The sequence below is a fragment of the Loxodonta africana genome, chromosome 1 (genome assembly GCF_030014295.1).
Source record: "Loxodonta africana isolate mLoxAfr1 chromosome 1, mLoxAfr1.hap2, whole genome shotgun sequence".
NCBI lineage: Eukaryota > Metazoa > Chordata > Mammalia > Proboscidea > Elephantidae > Loxodonta > Loxodonta africana.
Genome location: NC_087342.1, coordinates 87,872,147 through 87,886,040, shown reverse-complemented (window position 1 = coordinate 87,886,040; position 13,894 = coordinate 87,872,147). Strand labels below are relative to the sequence as shown.

Sequence of the window (13,894 nt, the reverse complement as noted above, 5' to 3'; positions counted from 1 at the left end):
ACATTTATTGTGAGCTCAAAAAGTACTAAAATCATTGCAATTTTATCATGAGAGTCAGAGAAGTTAAGTAAATTTCCAAGTTTATTGTGATAAACTGTGAAACTAAGATTCAAACTGATCCTGTTTGGATCTAGAAACAACTATCACATTGGTCTTCATTTGCTCAAAATGTTAGCCACCTCAATTTTACCTACAGTTTCCTTCGTTGACTATAAATTCACTATTTTGATGAAGCCGTGAACAGCAATTTTCCTCTTTATGTTTTTGTCTTGTTTATGAAATTGTTTTCTTCAAGTCATAATGATATTGTTTAAATATTTTTGTATTAGAAAGACCGGTTTCATAGGAACGCAACACATGCAGTCACACAGGGCCCCATGTTCAGAAAATCACTATGCTTAGTTTAATGCTTTGCTTTGAAATTTTTAATAATTTTTGAACAACAGACTGTGCATTTTTACTTTGCTTCACAAATTGGGTAGCTGTTCTTGTTTATTAGATTTAGAGTTTTATATTTGGTATTTAGTTTCACGTGTACATAAAATGTGAGTAGTCAGAAATGGCTCTACTTTGTCTCTCTGTAGTCAGAGAATTTAGCTATTTTTTTTCCCAGATGTGTGATGCCTTTTCTGTAATATTCCATGTGCCCGTAAACACACAGCCTGTTCGTGCACTCTTTATCTTGTTCTGTTGATTTACTTGTCTTTTTCTTTGTTAGCAAGAATTTGTATTTTTTAAAAAATTTTTATTGTGCTTTAAGTGAGAGTTTACAAATCAAGTCAGTCTCTCACACAAAAACCCATATACACCTTGCTACACACTCCCAGTTACTCTCCCCTAATGAGACAGCCCGCTCTCTCCCTCCACTCTCTCTTTTCGTGTCCATTTTGCCAGCTTCTAACCCCCTCCACCCTCTCATTTCCCCTCCAGGCAGGAGATGCCAACATAGTCTCAAGTGTCCACCTGATCCAAGATGCTCATTCCTCACCAGCATTTCTCTCCAACCCATTATCCAGTCCAATCCATGTCTGAAGAGTTGGCTTTGGGAATGGTTCCTGTCCTGGGCCAACAGAAGGTCTGGGGGCCATGACCACCGGGGTCCTTCTAGTCTCAGTCAGACCATTAAGTCTGGTCTTATGAGAATTTGGGGTCTGCATCCCACTGCTCTCCTGCTCCCTCAGGAGTTCTCTGTTGTGTTCCCTGTCAGGGCAGTCATTGGTTGTAGCTGGGCACCATCTAGTTCTTCTGGTCTCAGGATGATGTAGTCTCTGGTTCATGTGGCCCTTTCTGTCTCTTGGGCTCGTAATCACCTTGTGTCTTTGGTGTTCTTCACTCTCCTTTGATCCAGGTGGGTTGAGACTAACTGATGCATCTTAGAGGGCTGCTTGCTAGAGTTTAAGACCCCAGATGCCACTCTTCAAAGTGGGATGCAGAATGTTTTCTTAATAGATTTTATTATGCCAATTGACTTAGATGTCCACTGAAACCATGGTCCCCAGACCCCTGCCCCTGATACGCTGGCCTTCAAAGCATTCAGTTTATTCAGGAAACTTCTTTGCTTTGGTTTAGTCCAATTGTGCTGACCTCCCCTGTATTGTGTGCTGTCTTTCCCTTCACCTAAAGTAGCTCTTATCTACCATCTAATTAGTAAATGGCCCTCTCCCACCTTCCCTCCCTCCCCTGTCTAGTAACTATGAAAGAATGTTTTCTTCTCAGTTTAAACTATTTCTCAAGTTCTTATAATAGTGGTCTTGTGCAACATTTGTCCTTTTGCAACTGAGTTATTTCACTCAGCATAATGCCTTCCAGGTTACTCCATGTTATGAAATGTTTCACAGATTCCTCACTGTTCTTTATCCATACGTAGTATTCCATTGTGTGAATATGCCATAATTTATTTATCCATTCATCCATTGATGCGCACATTGGTTGCTTCCATCTTTTTGCTAATTGTAAACAATGCTACAATAAACATGGGTGTGCAAATATCTGTTCGGGTAAAGGCTTTTATTTCTCTAGGATATATTCCAAAGAGTGGGATTGCTGGATCGTATGGTAGTCCTATTTCTAGCTTTTTAAGGAAGCACCAAATCGATTTCCAAAGTGGTTGTACCATTTGACATTCCCACCAGCAGTGTATAAGTGTTCCAATATCTCCACTGCCTCTCCAACATTTATTCTTTTGTGTTTTTTGGATTAATGCCAGCCTTGTTGGAGTGGATGAAATCTCATTGTAGCTTTGATCTGCCTTTCTCTAATGGCTAATGACTGTGAACATTTCCTCATGTATCTGTTAGCTACCTGAATGTCTTCTTTAGTGAAGTGTCTATTCATATCTTTTGCCCATTTTTTAATTGGGTTATGTGTCTTTTTGCAGTTGAGTTTTTACAGTATCATATAGATTTTAGAGATCAGGTGCTGATCAGGAATGTCATAGCTAAAAACTTTTTCCCAGTCTATAGATAGTCTTTTTACTCTTTTGGCGAAGTCTTTGGATGTTTTTTTTTTGGATGAGCATAGGTGTTTGATTTTTAGGAGCTCCCAGTTATCTAGTTTTTCTTCTACATTCTTTATAATGTTTTGTATACTGTTTATGCCATGTATTAGGACTCCTTTGTCCCTATTTTTTCTTCCATCATCTTTATTGTTTAAATTTGATATTTAGGTCTTTGATCCATTTTGAGTTAGTTTTTGTGCATGGAGTGAGGTATGGGTCTTGTTTCATTTTTTTGCAGATGGATATCCAGTTATGCCAACACCATTTGTTAAAAAGACTGTGTTTTCCCCAGTTAACTGTTTTGGGGCCTTTGTCAAATATCGACTGCTCATATGAGGATGGATTTATGTCTGGATTCTCAATTCTCTTCCATGGGTCCATGTATGTGTTGTTGTACCCAGTACCAGCCTGTTTTGACTACTCTGGCAGTACAATAGATTCTAAAATCAGGTAATGTAAGTCCTCCCACTTTGTTCTTCTTTTTCAGTAATGCCTTATTTATGCGGGGCCTCTTTCCCTTCCATATGAAGTTGGTGATTTGTTTCTCCATCTCATTAAAGAATGTCCTTGGGATTTGGATCAGAACTGCATTAAATGTATAGATCACTTTTGGTAGAATAGACATTTTTATAATGTTAAGTCTTCCTATCCACGAGCAAGGTATGTTCTTCCACTTACGTAAGTCTCTTTTGGTTTCTTGCAGAAGTGTACTGTAATTTTCTTTGTATAAGTCTTTTACATCTCTGGTAAGATTTATTCCTAGTATTTTATCTTCGTGGGGGCTCCTGTAAATGGCATTGATTTGGTGATGTTCTCTTCAATGTTCTTTTTGTTGGTGTAGAGGAATCCAACTGATTTTTGTATGTTTATCTTGTATCCTCATACTCTGCTGAACTCTTCTATTACTTTCAGTAGTTTTCTGGAGGATTCTTTAGGGTTTTCTTTGTATAAGATCGTGTCATCTGCAAATGGAGATACTTTTACTTCTTTGTTGCCAATCTGGATGCCCTTTATTTCTTTACCTAGCCTAATTGCTCTGGCTAGGACTTCCAGCACAATGTTGAATAAGAGTGGTGATAAAGGGCATCCTTTTCTGGTTCCGGATCTCAATGGAAATGTTTTCAGGCTCTCTCCATTTAGGGTGATGTTGGCTGTTGGCTTTGTATAAATGCCCTTTATTATGATGAGGAATTTTCCTTCTATTCCTATTTTGCTGAGAGTTTTTATCATGAATGAGTGTCGAACTTTGTCAAATGCCTTTTCTGCATGAATTGATAAAATCATGTGATTCTTGTCTTTTATTTATGTGGTGGATTACATTAATTGTTTTTCTAATGTTGAACCATCTCTGCATACCTGGTATGAATCCCACTTGGTCATGGTGAATTATTTTTTTGATACGTTGTTGAATTCTATTGGCTAGAATTTTGTTGAGGATTTTTGCATCTAATTTCGTGAGGGATATAGGTCTATAATTTTCTTTTCTTGTGGTGTCTTTACCTGGTTTTGGTATCAGGGATATGGTGGCTTCATATAATGAGCTTGGTAGTATTCCATCCTGTTCTATGCTCTGAAACACCTTTAGTAGTAGTGGTGTTAACTCTTCTCTGAAAGTTTGGTAGAGCTCTGCAGTGAAGCTGTCCAGACCAGGGCTTTTTTTTGTTGCGAGTTTTTTGATTACCTTTTCAATCTCTTCTTTTGTTATGAGTCTATTTAGTTGTTCTACCTTTGTTTGTGTTAGTTTAGGTAGGTAGTGTGTTTCTAGGAATTCATCCATTTCTTCTAGGTTTTCAAATTTGTTTGAGTATAGTTTTTCATAGTAATCTGATATGATTCTTTTTGTTTCCATTGGGTCTGTTGTAATATCACTCATATCATTTCTTATCCTGGTTATTTGCTTTCTCTCCTGTTTTTCTTTTGTCAGTTTGGCCAGTGGTTTATCAATTTTGTTGCGTTTTTAAAAAAACCAGCTTTTGATCTTGTTAATTCTTTCAATTGTTTTTCTGTTTTCTATTTCATTTAGTTCAGCTCTAATTTTTATTATTTGTTTTCTTCTGGTGCCTGAGGGTTTCTTTTGTTGCTGTCATTCTATTTGTTCAAGTTGTAGGGATAGTCCTTTGATTTTGGCCCTTTTTTCTTTTTGGATGTGTGCATTTACTGATATGAATTGGCCTCTGAGCACTGCTTTTGCTGTGTCCCAAAGGTTCTGATAGGAAGTGTTTTCGTTCTCATTGGATTCTCTGAATCTCTTTGTTCCCTCCTTAATATCTTCTATAATCCAGTCTTTTTTGAGCAGGGTATTGTTCAGTTTCCAAGTGTTTGATTTCTTTTCCCATTATTGAGTTCCACTTTTATGGCCTTATGGTCAGAGAAGATGCTTTGTAATATTTCTATGTTTTGGATTCTGCTAAGGCTTGCTTTATGACCTAATATGTGGTCTATTCTAGAGAATGTTCCATGGGCACTAGAAAAGAAAGTATAATTGGTTGCTGTTGGGTTGAGTGTTCTGTATATGTCTACGAGGTCAAGTTGTTTGATTGTGACATTAAGATCTTCCACGTCTTTATCGAGCTTCTTTCTGGATGTTCTGTCCTTCACCGAAAGTGGTGTGTTGAAGTCTCCTACTATTATTGTGGAGCTATCTCACTTTTCAATGCTGATAGAGTTTGTTTTATGGATCTTGCAGTCCTGTTATTGGGTGCATAAATATTTAATAAGGTTATATGTTCTTGGTGTATTGTCCCTTTAATCATTATATGGTGTCCTTCCTTATCCTTTCTGATGAATTTATCTTTAAAGTCTATTTTTTCAGAAATTAATATTGCCACTCCTACTCTTTTTTGATTGTTGTTTGCTTGATATATTTTTTCCCATCCTTTCAGTTTTAGTTTGTTTGTGTCTCTAAGTCTAAGGTGTGTCTCTTGTAGGCAGCATATAGAAGGATCTTGTTTTTTAATCCATTCTGCCACTCTCTGTCTCTTTATTGGTGCATTTAGTTCATTTACGTTCATGGATAGGTATGATTTTAGTGGTATCATTTTGATGTTTTTTGATTGTATGTGCTGAGTAGATTTTCTTTATATATTGTCCTTTCCTCATATATGTTTTTGTTGATTTTGTTTCTGCTGTGTCTGTATTTTTCCTTTATATTTTATTTTGATGAGTAGGATAGTTTGTCTCCTTTGTGGTTACCTTATTATTTACCCCTATTTTTCTAAATTTATAACTAACTTTTATTTCTTTGTATGGCAGTATCTTCCTCTCCATATGGAAGGTGTATGATTACATTTCTTAGTCCCTCTTTATTATTTTAATGTTGTCTTCTTTTATGTAATAACATTGCCGTTACCCTGTGTTTTTTTTTTTTTTTTTTTTAATCAGCTTTGTTTTTTTTTTTCCTTGGATTTCCCGGTCTGGGTTGACTTCTGGTTGCTCTGCCCAGTGTTCTAGTCTTGGGTTGATACCTGATATTATTGATTTTCTTACCAAAGGACTCCCTTTAGTATTTCTTGTAGCTTTGGTTTGGTTTTTATGGATTCCCTCAACTTGTGTTTATCTGGAAATATCTTAATTTCACCTCCGTATTTAAGAGACAGTTTTGATGGTTATATGATTCTTGGCAGGCTATTTTTTTCCGTCAATTTTTTAAATATGTCATCCTACTGCCTTCTTGCCTGCATGGTTTCTGCCGAGTAGTCCAAGCTTATTCTTATTGGCTCTCCCTTGTAGGTGACTTTTCTTTTATCCCTCGCTCCTCTTATAATTGTCTCTTTATCTTTGGTTTTGGCACATTTGATTATAATACGTCTTAGTGACTTTCTTTTAAGATCTACTGTATATGGAGTTCAACGAGCATCTTAGATAGATATCTTCTCATCTTTCACAATATCAGGGAAGTTTTGTGCCAACAAATCCTCAACAATTTTCTCTGTATTTTCTGTTTTCCCTCCCTGTTTTGGTACTCCAATCACTCATAGGTTATTTCTCTTGATATAGTCCCACATGATTCTTAAGTTTTCTTCATTTTTTAAAAATTCTTTTATCAGATTTTTCTTCAAATATATTAGCGCCAAGTGATTTATCTTCACTTTCAAAAATTCTAGCTTCTACTTCCTCAATTCTGCTCCTGTGACTTTCTATTGTGTTATCTAATTCTGTAATTTTATTGTTAATCTTCTGAATTTCTGATTGCTGTCTGTCTATGGATTTTTCCAGCTTATTAAACTTTTCATTATTTTCCTGAATAATCTTTCTGAGTTCTTCAGTTGCTTTATCTGTGTGTTCCTTGGCTTGTCCTGAGTATTACCTCATTTCCTTCCTGATATCTTGAAGGGTTCTGTGTATTAAAGTTTTGTATTCTGCATCTGGAAATTCCAGGAATGCACTTTCATGTAAAAGATCCCTGGAGTCTTTGTTTTGAGAGCCTGTTGAGGTGATCATGGCCTTTTCTTTATGTGACTTGATATTGACTGTTGTCTCTGAGCCACCTATAAGTTATTGTATTAGTTTATGCTTGCTTACTGTGTCATAGCTGCTTGCTTTGTTTTGTTTTGGTATCATGTAGAAATTGGGTTGCTGAGTTTTCCATTGACTTTAATCACAGGGCATGGAAGTACTCACAGAAGCCCTAAAGAATCTCCTGTATTCCAGACATAGTCTTCTTTACCTCTATTACGTAATAATAATCTGATTTCCCCTTGCTAATCAGAATTGATCACACCAGCCAATATGGTAACTCCCTTCTTTGCCTATAGATCTGGAGGCAAAAGGAACTCGAAGTGGTTGGATGGCATTCTTAACTTCTAGTTCAATGAAATTAGTATTGTCTCTCCTGGTGGGAGCACTCCTTCCTTTAGAAGTAAGACCTCTAGTCCAGCAAAGCATAGGGTTATAGTGGCAGGAAGTAAAAATTTTTCGAGTGGGTCACGAGCGGTAATATCAGTGATACTACTCCCTTTCCATCCCTTGATTTCTGGACCCATGAATGCTGGCTATGGGAGAAACAGCACCATATATTAGATGCTGGTTTAGAGAATATACAGCCTCCTGGAGAGCATTGCTCCAGCCCTACAAGGTATTGCCACCTAGGTAGCACAATAATTGTGTCTTTAAAAGACCATTTCATTGTTCTTTCAAGCTAGCTGCTTCAGGATGTTGGGGAACATGGTAAGACTAATGAAGTTCATGAGCATGGCCCATTGTCACACTTCATTTTCTGTGAAGTGAGTCCCTTGATCCAAGGCAATGCTGTGTGGGATAACAGGATGGTGGATAAGGCACTCTGTAAGTCCATGAATGGTAGTTTTGGCATAAGCATTGCATGCAGGGAAGGCAAATATGTATCCAGAGTAAATGTCTATCCCAATAAGAACAAAATGCTGCCCTTTCCATGATAGAAGCATCCAATATAAACAACCTTTCACCAGGTTGCTGGCTGATTGCCTCAAGGAATGGTGCCTTATTGGGAACTCAGTGTTGGTCTCTGCTGCTGGCTGATTGGGCACTCACCAATGGCTGCAGTCAAGGTGGCGTTGGTGAATGGAAGTTCATGTTGCTGAGCTCATGCCTAACCTCCATCCCTGACACCTTGGCCGCTTTGTTCCTAAGTCCATTGGGCAATGACAGGAGTGGCTGAGTAAAGAGGCTGACTTGTATCCACAGAATGCATTATCCTACCTACTCGATCGTTAAAATCTTCTGCTGAGGTCATGCTTTGGTTAGCATTCACATGAGACAAATATATTCACTTCTTGGGCTCATTCAGAGAAGTCTATGCACATAACTCTTCCCCATTCCTCCTTGTCACCGATTTTCCAGTCGTGTTTCTTTCAAATCCCTAACCATCCAACCAAACCATTGGCCACAGTCCATGAATTGGTATACAGCTGCATATCTGGCCATTTCTCCTGGCAAGAAAAATGAACAATCAGGTGCACTGTTTGAAGTTCTGTACACTGGGAAGATTTCCCTTCACCACTGTCCTTCAAGGAAGTCCCAGAATGGGGCTACAGTACAGCCGCGGTCCACTTTTGAGTGGTGCTTGCAAATTGTGCAGAACCATCTGTAAAACAGGCATGAGTTTTCTCTTCTTCGTTCAGCTGATGGTAGGGAACTCCCCCTGAGACCATAGGTGCAGACTGGGAGAGGGAAGGTAATATGACAGGAGTGGGCAACTTGGGCATTTAGGCCACTTCCTCATGTAACTTATTTATGCCTTCAGGTCCTGTTTGAGCATGATCACTTCCATTTGATGATAGAGTGCTGCTGTGTGGGTCCAAATTTATGGCTCTGCTGGTCAGACAACACCTAGTTCATGACAGGAAGCTCAGGCTGCATGGCAATTTAGTGGCCCATGGTTAAGTGTCTAGTCTCTGCTAAGATCCAGTATCAAGCCAAATGCTGTTTCTCAGCAGAAAAATAGTCATCTGTACAGGATGGCAGGGCTTTGCTCCAAAACCCTAAGGATCTGCACCAACTCACCAATTTGCCAAAAATGGTCTGCCAAAGACTCAAAACATCATGTCTATCTGCCAATGACACTTCAAGCACCATTGGATCAGTAGGATCATATGGCCCAGATGGCAGAACAGCTTGTCCTGTAGCTTGGACCTATTGCAGAGCTTCTCTTGTTCTAGGCCTCACACAAAACTAGCTACTTTTTGAGTTACTTGATAAATAGGCCAGAATAGCACACTCAAATGAGGACTATATTGCCTCCAAAATTCAAAGAGGCCCACCAGGCCTTGTGCCCACTTTTGAGTTGTAGGAGTGGCTAGATGCAACAGCTTATCTTTCACTTTAGAAGGAATATCCCACAGCACTGCACCTCTAGAAATTTCCCTGAAGTGGAAGGCAGCTGAATTTTTGACGAGTTAATTTCCCACTCTCTGGCATGCAAATGTCTTACCAGTAAGTCTAGAGTCATTGGTACTTCTTCCTTACTAGGTCCAATCAGCATAATGTGAGCAATTTAATGGACCAGTATGACATCTTGTGGAAGATGACCTGTGTGACATCTTGTGCAACTAAAGTATGACAAGGAGGGGTGGAAAATTGATACACCCCTGAGTTAGGGCAGTAACAGAGCTTTGCTGGTCTTGCCAGCTGAAAGCAAACTGTTTCTGATGGCCTTTAGAAAACGGCATGGAGAAAAAGGCATTGGTAAGAGCAACAGCTGCATACGAGGTACCAGGAGATGTATTGATTTGCCCAAGCAATGAAACCACATCTGGAACAGCAGCTGCAATTGGAGTCACCACTTGGTTAAGTTTATAATAATCCACTGTCATTCTCCAAGATTCTTCTCTTTTCTTCACAGGCTGAATAGGCGAGTTGAATGGGGATGAGGTGGGAATCATCACCTCTGCATCCTTCAAGTCCTTGATGGTGGCACTAATCTCTGCAGTCCCTCTAGGGATGCAGTGCTGCTTTTGGTTTACTATTTTCCTAGGTTGAGGTAGCTCTAATGGCTTCCACCTGGCCTTTTCTATCATAATAGTCCTCACTCCACATGCCAGGGATCCAATGTGAGAATTCTGCCAGTTGTTGAGTATGTATATTGCAATTACACATTTTGGAACTAGGAAAATAACTGCAGGATGTGTATGGGGACCCACAGGACCTACTGTGAGATGGACCTGAGCTAAGAGTCCAGTCATAACTAGACCTCCATATGTACCTACTCTGGTGGACCACGGTGACATTTTGAGTCTCCTGGAATTGGTGTCAATTCAAAGCAAGTTCCAGTAATCCCTGAAAAATCTGATTATTTCCTTTTCCTCAATGAAGAGTTACTCTAGCAAAAGGCCATAGATCCCTTTGGGGAAGGCTGGGGGAAAGATTAACAGCATAACAGTATAAATTTTTCATATTACATTTTTCATATTCATGTTCCTGTAAAGTAAATTTCACTTAGTAGATTTAAGTATACTATATGCATCAAGGAAACCCCATGGGGTAGTAAAGAGCTACAGCTGCTGACCAAAAGATCAGCAGTTCAAATCCACCAGGTGCTTCTTGGAAACCCTACGGGGTAATTCTACTCTGTTGTATAGGGTCACTATGAGTTGGAACTGACTGGACAGGAATGGGTTTGATTTTTTGGTTTATATATACATCGAAGTGAGCCCTCATGGTGCAGTAGTTAAAGCACTCAGCTACTAACCAAAAGGTCAGTGGTTTCAACCCATCAGCTGATCTGCAGGAGAAAGACGTGTCAGTTTGCTGCTGTAAAGATTTACTGCCTTGGAAACCCTGTGATGCAGTTCTATTCTGTCGTATAGGGTCACTAGGAGTCAGAATTAACTGACGACAGTGGGGTGTAAGTCACAGAGCTGGCCATTTATAACAGTTCTATTGTAATTTCATGAATTAACTATATATACACATACATGTGTATATATATGTATACACACACACACACACGCACATATGTGTTTATTTGTTGTTGTTAGGGGCTGTTGAGTCGATTTTTGACTCAAAGCCAAAACCACCCAGTGGCTGCATGGGAGAAAAACCTAGTGATGTGCTCCTGTAAAGATTACAGCCTAGAAAACCCTATGGGGCAGTTCTACTCTGACACATGAGGTCGCTATAATACATATGTGTATATATATATATATATATCAATTCATACAAATCATTATAGATAGTAAAAAAAAAGTAAAACAAGTCTCATTGTCGAATGATATATACTTCCAATTGTTTTTCTATTAATTTCTATTTTTAGAAAATTTGTTTCAACGTTCTGAAGTATTTTTGAGTCTATACAACAGAAATTGTAGCATAAATATTATGGCAAATTGAAATTCACATATCTGTCTCTTCAATAAATAAAAATGAGCTTAAAGGAAAGACTCTCAGTTCAGATCAGAAAGAAAGGCACAGTGCTCCCTCTGGCAGCACATATACTAAAATTGTGAATGATACAGAGAAGATTAGCATGGCCTCTGCACGAGGATGACACGAAAATTCCTGAATCCTTCCATGTTTCCCAAAATAATAAATGCTGGAGAGGTTCTGGAGAGACTGGAACACTTATACACTGCTGGTGGGAATGTAAAATGGTACAACCACTTTGGAAATTGATCTGGTGCTTCCTTAAAAAGCTAGAAATAGAACTACCATATGATCCACCAATCCCACTTCTCAGAATGTATGCTAGAGAAATAAGAGCCTTCACAAGAACAGATATATGCACACCCATGTTCATTGCAGCACTGTTTACAATAGCAAAAAGATGGAAGCAACCAAAGTGCCCATCAACAGATGAATGGATAAATAAATTGTGGTATGCTCACGTAATGGAATACCATGCAACAATAAAGAACAATGATAATTCTGTGAAACATTTCATAACATGGAGGAATCTGAAAGGCATTATGCTGAGTGAAATTAGTCAGTTGCAAAAGGACAAATATTGTATGAGATTACTATTATAAGAACTCAAGAAACAGTTTAAACAGAGAAGAAAATATTCTTTGATGGTTACAGAGTGGGGAGGGAAGGAGGGAGAGGGGTATTCAGTAGTTAAATAGTGGACAAGAACTATTTTAGGTGAAAGTAAAGACAACGTACAATACAGGAGAGATCAGCACAACTGGACTAAACCAAACGCAAAGAAGTTTCTTGGATACAACCGAACACTTCAAAGGCCAGAGTAGCAGGGGCAGGGGTCTGGGGATCACGGTTTCAGGGGACATGTAGGTCAACTGGGATAACAAAATGTATTAAGAAAACATTCTGCATCCCACTTTGGTGAGTGGCTTCTGGGGTCTTAAACGTTAGCAAGGGGACATCTAAGATGCATCAATGGGTCTCAACCCACCTGGAGCAAAGGAGACTGAAGAACACCAAAGACACAAGGTAATTATGAGCCCAGGAGACAGAAAGGGCCACATAAATCAGAGACTACATCAGCCTGAGACCAGAAGTACTAGATAGTGCCTGGCTACAACCGATAACTACCCTGACAGGGAACACAGCAGAGAATCCTTGATGAAGCAGGAGAACAGTGGGTGCAGACCTCAAATTCTCTTAAAAAGAGCAGACATAACAGTCTGACTGAGACTGGAGGGACCTCTGTGGTCATGGTCCCCAGGCCTTCTGTTAACCCAAGACTGGAACCATGCCCAAATCCAACTCTTCAGAGAGGGATTGGACTGGACTATAATACATAAAACTGTACTGGTGAGGAGTGAGTTTCTTGGCTCAAGCAGACACATGAGACTATGTAGGCAGCTCCTGTCTGGAGGTGAGATGAGAAGGCAGAGGGGGACAGAAGATGGTTGAATAGACATGGGAAATACAGGGTGGAGAGGAGGAGTATGCTGTCTCATTAGGGGGAGAGCAACTAGGAGCACATAGCAAAGTGTATATAAGTTTTTGTACAAGAGACTGACTTGAATTGTAAACTTTCAATTAAAGCACAATAAAACAAATGAATAAAATAAAGGCACAATTCTATACAGTATATGAGACCTACTTGAGAAAAAGTGATTCGTGAATTTTCTAGATCCAGGTCTGTGTGACAAATGAAATATTCTCTCAAGAGCCCTTCCACTACAAAACAACTAACTTCTGGATAAAATTTACTTTTTAGTGCAAGCTAATCTCACAGAAAGAAAGATGAATCTGCAAGCACGTCTCCACACCAACGTGTACACCGTAAGTGGCCTGAAACCAGAACCGTGAGCAGTTAGCAAAGGCAAAAGCAGGTAACCTTAAGGGAATGTTACAGTATATTTGAAATAAATAGCCTATCCTGTGGGCAAGAGTGGGAGAGATAAATATGTGAATTCCAAGATAAGCCCTGGAATCAGGAAGGGATTAGAGTGATCCTATTTTGGTAGCCTCCTCTGGACACAGGGATAAATGAAGGGACATATTCTGGGAAAAAAGCATCTTCAATTTAGGTGCCACAATTTCCATTTTAGGACCAATGAATATGATAGAATAATCAAAGATAACCAAGCACATAAGGAAATTAATCATTATTAGTAAAAATCGTCAAAAACAACTAACTACAGATTTGAACACTCGTGGACCCCATGAGAGTCTAATTTGACTTATTGGAGTTATTTGATTCCATCAAAACATAAAATATCTAGATATGAAATGCTTGAAGAAATAAAGGACTTATAAAAATATACAAACAAAAGAAATACCCAATAATGCCAGTTCTAAGTAGAAATTTAGAAATACACATATAATTAATACAATTAAAAAGAGCATTTAAATAGATTTTTTTTTCTTTTACTTGAAAAGGAATTAATGAACTGCAAGATATATTTGAAGAAATAAGTCAGAATGCAACCTAGAAAGACAAAAAGAAGGAAAATATGAAACAAAAAGTAAGAGATATGTCTAATACGTATCCAACCAGAGCCAAAAAGGAGA

General features: G+C 38.7%; 1 long non-coding RNA gene and 1 other non-coding gene across 2 annotated transcripts in view; both read left to right on the top strand.

The window, feature by feature from the left end:
• The window catches only part of LOC135233021 (uncharacterized), a 146,973-nt gene extending 133,338 nt beyond the window's left edge, over positions 1 to 13,635 (top strand). Inside the window, exon 3 of the long non-coding RNA XR_010323722.1 lies at positions 13,098 to 13,635. This is a non-coding gene — a long non-coding RNA (uncharacterized LOC135233021). The remainder of the gene's footprint in view (positions 1 to 13,097) is intronic.
• Positions 11,383 to 11,490, top strand: LOC111748498 (U6 spliceosomal RNA). The gene has a single exon (XR_002784212.2). It is a non-coding gene; the product is annotated as a U6 spliceosomal RNA (small nuclear RNA).
• Positions 13,636 to 13,894: the final 259 nt, after the last annotated feature.